The 9,589-nt window shown below is 35.8% G+C and overlaps 1 long non-coding RNA gene across 1 annotated transcript; it reads right to left on the bottom strand.

The window, feature by feature from the left end:
- Nucleotides 1-3,628: 3,628 nt before the first annotated feature.
- Nucleotides 3,629-9,318, bottom strand: LOC140146391 (uncharacterized). The gene is made up of 3 exons (XR_011858232.1): nucleotides 9,032-9,318; nucleotides 6,293-6,351; nucleotides 3,629-5,302 (listed from the first exon to the last, which is right to left on the bottom strand). It is a non-coding gene; the product is annotated as an uncharacterized lncRNA (long non-coding RNA).
- Nucleotides 9,319-9,589: the final 271 nt, after the last annotated feature.

Below are 9,589 nucleotides of genomic sequence, written 5' to 3'. Positions count from 1 at the left end.
AAGTCATGTCATGAAATCACTAAAATCTGGATGTTCGTGGCGTTAATAATTTTTTAAAAATATTTCCCGTATTTGCTCAAAAATTTGAAGTAAATCCAGAGGTAGCCACTGTCATAATAAACACTATAATGAAGTTTCCAAGTACTCTCCAGGGATAAGACAGCCATAAATCATATCAACGTGCGAAGATTAAGCAGTGCAAAATTCGGAAACCCGTGCGCCAGACGGAGATTCGCGGAAGTTTGAGGGTACATGCCACAAAATAGCTTTCCATAGACTTTACGTGCAAAATAGGGGTCACGTTTTAGGCTATAAGTCGAGTTACGTCTTACTTTGAAATATATATTTGATATCATCTTAATCAGAACAAAATTCTGCATAACATATCTGAAAATGACACCATATTTTAGGTCTACTTTTTGAGAAAAATAGCGCTATATAAAAAGACCCGATTTTCCCGTGTTTACGTCCGACTGCTAACCGCGTTTTGACCTCGTGTGTTCATGCGCTCATCATCGTAAACATCACTCAAATTTTCGCGTTTTCTGTTCAAATTAGTAGAGATCACATTCACAAGTTCTAGCAAAACACGATTTGCAACACTAAAATTGTTAATATTGTACCGATTTTGGACATTTTTTATGCAAAGTTGGGACTATAGTCGTGATAAACTTTTACCGGAAACCGCTTCACACGCGGATTTAGTGGCATGCACCCTTGAAGAGGCTAAAACATCGTTTTAGGCCTTGAAAATGATTTTGTTATCTTTTTCACTACATTTTGAATTAATTGTAAGAAATTTTGGGTTATTTTCTTTCATACTTTAGACAGGATGTCGATTTCAAGCACAAGCATGATAGCCGACAATTGCCATTTTTCGTCATTTTGATGCACATGAATGCACAATGGTTGCTGATTTGCTATTTTCATGAAGATATTAATTGATGTTAAGAGTAAACGTTCTTTAAACATCTTTTACAAGTGCATAACTTCAAAATTAAAACATTCTCAGTACCTGCAGAATATTTAAAAAGACAAGAAATGTCAATCAAGTAGGCCTACCCCCCCTTCAGCGTCACTTTTAACCCGTTTTGTCCAAAAAGCAAATGTAATGAATGGCTATTTGAAATTAAATATTAATATAAATTAAACTTTGAATGTTATAACAATTTAAAATACTGGACAGTGGTATAAATAAAGCAAACTAGAAACTTAAATATCTTAAATCTAATATTTTATGTAATTTTATTAAAATTGAAGGCCAAAACTTGAGTTTAAATGACAAAAAATTGGTTAAAAATAACAATGAAATTGAAAAACTTCTTTGTAATTTAAACACCAATAAAAATGTTTTCAATATTTTGAAACTCTTCTTTATTCATATCAAAAGGTTTCAAACTTCTACCAAAATCGGAACTTTTATTAAATTGGAAATAAAAGCAGGCCTATTCGCGGCAAACGCACATACAGCGAAAAACCTGGCGGCGTCCATGAACGCGCTTGTTGATGTCCCTCCTCTTTTCTTCGCGTGCATTTTAAATAGATAAAGACGCGCGGAAAACGCATGGAATTGCTCCTTAAAGGGTACATGCCACAAAATAGCTTTCCATAGACTTTACGTGCAAACTAGGGGTCACGTTTTAGGCTATAAGTCGAGTTACGTCTTACTTTGAAATATATATTTGATATCATCTTAATCAGAACAAAATTCTGCATAACATCTCTGAAAATGACACCATATTTTAGGTCTACTTTTTGAGAAAAATAGCGCTATATAAAAAGACCCGATTTTCCCGTGTTTACGTCCGACTGCTAACCGCGTTTTGACCTCGTGTGTTCATGCGCTCATCATCGTAAACATCACTCAAATTTTCGCGTTTTCTGTTCAAATTAGTAGAGATCACATTCACAAGTTCTAGCAAAACACGATTTGCAACACTAAAATTGTTAATATTGTACCGATTTTGCACATTTTTTATGCAAAGTTGGGACTATAGTCGTGATAAACTTTTACCGGAAACCGCTTCACACGCGGATTTAGTGGCATGCACCCTTGAGTTGCAGCTCAGCCTCTATGACCTTGGTCACGCATCCCCATCTTAAATGTTCCAATAAATTCAAATTCTCACTTACGTTCATAAAGAAATGATAGAATTAAATATTTTTACATGAAAAATATTTATTTTGTTATTTTTACCTATCAAAATCATTGTTTATTTCACATTTTCGTAAATAACTTAAAACAGTCAAATCAGCGAGGTCGGCTACGTCACGGGGAATCCTGATTCGGGATTCCCAAACTATGTAAATAAACAAAACGTATCCCGAGCAGAAATGTTAGATTTGAAGTATTTATTTATTATGAAGAGACTTCTAAATTACAGTTTAGTGAATTTCCCGCGAATGCTGTTTTCAATATCCGCGCAAATTAAAATTCCTCGTTTTCACTATTAACTCAAATATGCCTATCAGATGACATTCACAGGTACGGATGCTGAACAGGCTTTGATGAGTAGCAGCATTTAGTAGAAGTGATAATAGGCCTATCATGCCAAAAGCCCCTTCATAACGAGTACCCACTATTTCTATGAAGGACAGATATGAACCCACTTGGGGAATAGCTGGGAGGGAAGCATATTGGACTCGGGGGGGGGGATGGTACTTGATGAACCCGGGCAAGTAATGATATAAAATTGGATCGATTGAGCCCATATCTATTGGTAGAGCTATGGTCGAGTACAATATTTTAAAAATCATAGCAAGACCAATAAATATTGGGCGTAAAGCATCTAATTGTATCATTATTATGTTTTGGCTCCGATATTTTCACACACTTGGATTCATCAAAACATAATGAGTCCGATCGGATCCTAAAATTTGGTGGCCTTTTTTTACAGTGATTTTGAATTTGGATGATCAACATGTCATTATACTTTTGCTGGATACAGACTCGCTGGACTCCGGTTGTACTATAGTTTTGGGACTCTGCACCGACTTGGACTGGATTGCAGATACAAGAATACACAAATGGCCTGTGCTTGCTCGGATGAGATTGAGATGGACTCTGTGGCACAGTCTTATAGGGGCGTGGCATGCCCTCCTCATTGGAATCAAAATTTGACAAATTCTATTTAAAAATAGTGCCCCCCCCTCAATCATATCCAGCGAGTCCCAAGGCCTGGAATGAGCCCTCACCAAAAAAATTTGATGACTCACTTTTGGTTCATACATAGGTTAAAAAAGTCCGTCTCAAAGCGCCCATGCAAATTTTGTTTTTCTTAGCACGTCCATTTCGGTTGAAATGACAAAATAATTTTTGTTTCCTTTTTTTATAGTTTTTGCCGTTTTTCTTTGTGTAAAAGAACCTAAATTTTATGCTGTGTACTTTTAAGTAAAAAAGAACACTAGCAAATGACATATTAATTAATTCAAATTTTTTTTTAAATTTTTTTAAAAAAAAATCTTAAAAAAACAACCGCATTCGTGTTTGGAACTGCCAATTGCTTTGAGACATAGCTTTTTTTTTTTTATAGTTTAGCCTCATCAGGACATTTGCTGGATCGGAATTACATCTCCTGCTCTTGGTCAATCACAACTACAGCTAACAAAACACACATTGGTTCAAATATTTTCTAATCACATTTTATTTTGTATCAAACAGAAATTTGTCACAAATTTCTTAACAACTATATGAGTTCTTCACAGCCATTTTATTTACCACAACATGGGTCAGTCACCTACATTAAACATTACACTTATCACTTAAAATTCACTCTATCATGACAGTTTATGTCATTTGAATTCAAGTAGCACATTTTCAAAAATATTAATGTATTTTGGGTTTTAGCATGTCTCCATTTGATGACTAATACCATTCCAATTCTTTGAGGTAATTGTATCATTCATATCAATGGTTCATGCTCTTGACCACCCGCTATGCCAGGGACATGTTCTTATACATTTACATTTCACTTTGTATTAACAATACATTACAATTCTTTGCATTTGCATAATACACAAGCCATTCACCATTTTAATACCACCATGCACCACATTGTAAACAAACAGTCTGTACGACATAACAGCACACATTCAAGTACCATTACTGAAGATGACGGTATCATAAATCGTCATATCATCTACAAGCCATTCACCATTTTTCATACCACCATGCACCATTATGCACCACATTGTATCAACAAAAGTTTGTACTACAAAAGCACAAATTCAAGTACCATATCTGAAGATAAGGGTTACACAAGTCATCATTATTTATGTAACAATACATTTCAATTCTTTAGATTGCATACACATGCCATTTAATACCACAATTATGCACCACATATAAAACAAACACTTTTTCTGAAATGAGTCTTCATTGTCATACCCTCCATGTACACCTATCCAATTCACATTTTGGTAAATCCCATAAGCCTTTGCATGTAGACCTGAGATGTGGTCCTTTGACACCACGCCAATGTGTACATCATTTAGCGAACATCGTTACTGTGCATTTGAAAGCCATGAAGTGCGCAGTAACAATGTGTACATCGGCATGACAACATCAGAGGTCTACCCACAAAGGCTTATGGTATTTCCCGAAAGGTGAATTGTGTCTTACCCCCTCTCCATTTCTATATTACCCTTTTTTTATAACTTCCGCGGTCTGAGCTCATGAGCTGTGCGCCAAGCGTGTATGAGCGTACAAACAGAAGAGATAAACAATCACGCTGATTGGCTGATCAACAAACTTGATAACAAGTCGGTTTACCCATTGGTTGTTGGCGCGGCGCATAGTAGACGACCTTGTCAAGTTGTCCCTTCTACGCGATCGCAATTCACCAGTGCGTATCTGCATTTCCTGGACTGCGGAACTAATAAAAATTAACTTTAGACTCATATTCCTTGATCATGATATATTTGTATCCAGCTTCACACCATTGGTGATTGGTTGCAAACATCTCACTAGTGTGGCAGCTATTTTCCAATCATTGGTTAGTATAATAAGGTGGCATAGTTGTATCTCAAGCTTCACATCACTTTATTGGTTGCAAGCATTGGGCATAGTTTATACCATTGTGAATCAAATAAAAAAGGTGGCACATTTGATCCAGCTTCACACCACACGTCATTGGTTGCAAGCATTGGTCATCATGCCACCGTAAATCAAATCAATAAAAAGGAAGGCAGTATTCCTCCAGCTTCACAACATGAGTTTCCACGAATGTGTAGGTTGTAAGCATGGCACTATGCCTTAAATTGTGTTGAGTCAAATGAACTCCATATGTACAAACCTTTCCATCTGCAAGACAAAAACAAAACAGAGATAGATGGTTAATATAGTACCTTGCACCTTTTATTTTTAACAGTGATACATTTTTCTCCATGCATACCAACTTCCCAGTTTGTTTCTTGTGGGGCTTCCACAAATCAATGCAACTTGTGAAGATCCGAGTGACTAGAATCTATCTCCCACCGCATGCACTTGCTTGCAGTTATTCAACAATGATTAAAGCTTGCAGTTATACAACAAAGAAAATGGTTGCCATTATCAAACAAATGGTCTTTGAATTCCAGACCATTTTCAACCTGTTCTTTGGAAAATGATTTGATGTCATGAAATCTAGTTTCATTTGTTGAATTACAATTAGGTACACAGCAATGCTTATTTGGCTTCTTTTGCTTAGGTTTGGGCTCACCACTTGATTCAAATTCTTGATTAGACAAGTGAATTTTGCACCTAGTATAAACACAATCAGTTGGCCCAATTCCCCTTTTGGTCAAGTTATTCACAAGTCTGGTATGATGTGGCAGGCCATCACTTTGAATAATGTGCCAGTACTTTGATGGGAGGTTTTGTTTATGGCACACTGCACATGGTCCACGACCAGGGCGGTCGGGGTGGCTTTTGTCACAGGAAGATTTTGGTGCCATGATTTAAAGGGAATTTAAATTGAAACAGCTGTGCATTAGTAGAAGTCTTGACCTACAATTTACCTTACAATATTTACATTACCTTACTTTACATACTTACCTTACACAATTACATTACAATATTACAAATTACATTACAATATCATACTTGCATGAAAAGTTTTCAGTATTATATGGACTTGCGCAATATAACAAAACACAATTTAATGCAGTTTTATATTTTAAATTTCAACAGCTGAAGAAAGCAAGTTGCTGTTGCAATGTTGGTGTGAATCAATTATCAGGACAGAATTTTGACAGTCAATGTATACATGCAGCAAACATTAGAAAAATATATTGCATTGTAAAGTATACATACCTTCTCCGGCACTTCTCAGTTGGGCACACCCCGTTATTCAACAACAGTTCCTCTGAAGTCTGAAAGCATAATGCAACAAATAAATTAATCAGGCACAATCAGGAACAGCATTTTCTACAGTACAGCTCCTCTTCAGTTGCATTTGCAAGAGTGATTTATAGCTCCTCTTGATGACTTGTTAAATTCATAGAAAAAAATAATAAAATGAGACTGCACTTTCCTAAAAACAAACTGACAATGCGTGTGAAATTGGGCAAAAAGTACCAAAAACAGGCCTAAATTTAATAAAGTTACAGAATTAATATTTTATTGAAAGACTAGTCTTAAATTGATAATCTAACAAGTATCCAGATTAGTCAAAATTGACAAATCTCCCTAATGGAAAAAGAATTATTTAATATGTGGGGATTTTTAAAACTGAAGACTGTCTAAAAAAAAAAAGGATAATCGACCGACCGACCCAAATTTCAATTTTTCCCACTTGAGGGCAACACAACAAAAAAAATGTTTTGCCTAATAAAGAAGTTGAGCTGCCGGGCGCCGAAATTGTCGAGTGCAATGACGTCCCAGTTAAATACAATGAAGGCTGACGACACAAATAACCATTACGTCATTGCACTTTCACAATTTCGGCGCGGGAATTTTGAATATCGTGTGTTGATGAGAGCCGACTGTTTTTATTCGTTTTTATGGTCAATTTGAGTTTGTTTTAAATAAAACCATGTGATTCGTGCTTGATAATTGTTTTTGTAACATAGGAATAATGTTCAGGGTTCCAGCACCTTTTTAAAATTCAAGGACTTTCAAGGTCCAAAAGCACGATTTTCAAGGACTTACCACAACACAAAAATCATGATCGCTCTCCATGCGGCACATATTAACAAAGTGACAGCTCCTCCCCAAATTTTGTCAAAATTATATTTTAAATTCCAATTTGCAAGGACTTTCAAGGACTGTGTGCAGTTTTCAGGACTTTAAAGGCCTTGAAAAGGCGTTTTCAAATTCAAGGACTTTCAAGGACCGTGGGAGCCCTGAATGTTATGATTGCCCGAGACTCCCTTTAACTAAAAGTTGTCAAGAAAAAAATTGTTGGCGCAAGAAACAAAAATTAGGAACGAAATAAAAATAAAAAATGTTTGCGTTGGTATGCATCGGTAACCATAACTTGCGTCAGTAGCCATACATACAGTGTACGTTGATAACTTGCGCCAGCAAGTTGTGTATCAATTTCATCTGATACACGCGACCACAATAGCATTTTAGAATAAAAATGAAGCACACTTGAATGCGACGGCAAAGTAACCAACACGCCCTCTTCAATTAGTCCAACCGAGAAGTTGTTAAACTACATTATTACTTACTGAAGTTCAACCGGAATAAAAGAAATTGTTGCTCCATAAATTATAATCATTTTTCATAACAAAATATGATATGAAAACACAGGTGAGCATTGTATGAATATATGGAGAGGTTAAACAGGTTGTAAATTATCAATATTAAAGGCCTATTCAGTGATTTGCTCATCCGGACGATAGTAAAAATCATCAAAATTCAGATTTTGGTACCTTTGTCATTGTCATAGATGTGCTGACATAGTGACATAGCCTGCTAGTGGTTCAGCCGAAAGCTGTGTATTTACGACAAAATAAAGGCATTTACATGAATCTGTAATTTCTGTACTCTCAGTACAGAAATTAGCTACATGTATTTGAATGGGGCTTCAACTTCTTCAATATTGCTGTTTGCTTTTTGTTTTTTGCAAAATTTTTCATTTCAAAAATACCAAATGACAATTTGAATGCCTTATCCTTCACTTTTAAAGCAATTTATAAACAATTTTAATTTTTTACACTTTCGCTGGGATCACTGAATAGGCCTTTAATACTTTGTGACATTTATAATGAAAACATAATTAAACCAGTCAAAAACGTTATTTCGATAACTTCACAAAGAATTGTTTTAAATTTAATATATTTGAAAATTGGTGACGATTGAATGAATTGAATTGTCTACTTGTATTACAAACGGTCACCGAATACGAAAGTAACAGGAGTTGTACACACGTCACTTGACAGTACATGTAGATCTATACATTGTAGATTTCTCGAATATTGTACCAAGTCATGAAGTCCAAGACGGCAAGAGCAAACCAAATGAAAAGTCAGTAAAATTAGGATTTAGGTCATAGCAGCTGAATGCTATGCTGGGATCTTGTCTCGTATCATAATACATGGACATGGTAATTCATGAATTGGTATAAATATGTTGAATTTGTTTGAGTTTGATTGACATTCGACATTCAGAACTTGTCATTGACCCGACAGAATTATCGAAAAATTGACATAATGGCCATCAGGATCAGCATTGTAAATTACGAATAAAAAATCATGACAATACCTGATGTAATGCAGCAGTGAGTTTATGGCTATTTAATACATGTATAAGCTTACCAATCATGTTACAGTACAATCGTTGTTCGGCGAATCGCCATATTCGTGCACTGACAACACATGTGAAAGAGCATATCGCAAGCGCACATGTCATGCACGTGTGCCGAATTTTGCTCCAATTTTGAGACACTTTTCTCTACAACCCGTATCTTGCTCATTAACGGTTTTACAATCAAAAGTTGCCTAAAATACTAATGAAACAAATGCATGCATGTAATTTAGGCTCACAGGGATAAGACAAGAAATATTCTAATCAACTTAGCGTAAACAATCGTAAAATACCACTTACCAGTACAGTCAAGGACGCCGCTGCTGGGGATGATATTTTCCTAACCGGATTAGCAAGGTTAATCCCAGATATATATTAAGAAAGTTCCTATAACTAGGTTTATTTTAAAACAAACCCGGTTTAAAACAATCAATCTGACCTTTTAGAATCGATTAGAGAAGTAAACCCGCTTATGACGCGCGAAAATATATCGATCTTGATACCCACGAGGGCTCAGTTCGTCAATGCGAAGTTCGCATCGTAAAAACTTGACCTTTAACGGTCAAATCGCGAGTTGGACGTCGTACTACTATGTTTTTCTTAGCTTATAAAATTTTTTGAAGGAATTTCGTTGTATACCGGAAGTGACCCCTTAATGACCTTTGACCTCAAATCTGTGTATGATTCATAGACACTGGGTAATAGCAATGCATGTGTGCAAGTTGCGTCACCGTCCTATGTAATTTGTGGGAGAAGTAGCATTTTGAAGGTATTTCGTTTTATACCGGAAGGGACCCCTTAATGACCTTTGACCTCAAACAAAAAAATACCACATATACATTAGTTTAACATAATTCA

The sequence above is a fragment of the Amphiura filiformis genome, chromosome 2 (assembly GCF_039555335.1).
Source record: "Amphiura filiformis chromosome 2, Afil_fr2py, whole genome shotgun sequence".
In the NCBI taxonomy this organism is placed as follows: domain Eukaryota; kingdom Metazoa; phylum Echinodermata; class Ophiuroidea; order Amphilepidida; family Amphiuridae; genus Amphiura; species Amphiura filiformis.
Note: the sequence above shows the minus strand (reverse complement) of the source record. Positions and strands in the feature narration are given on the sequence as shown.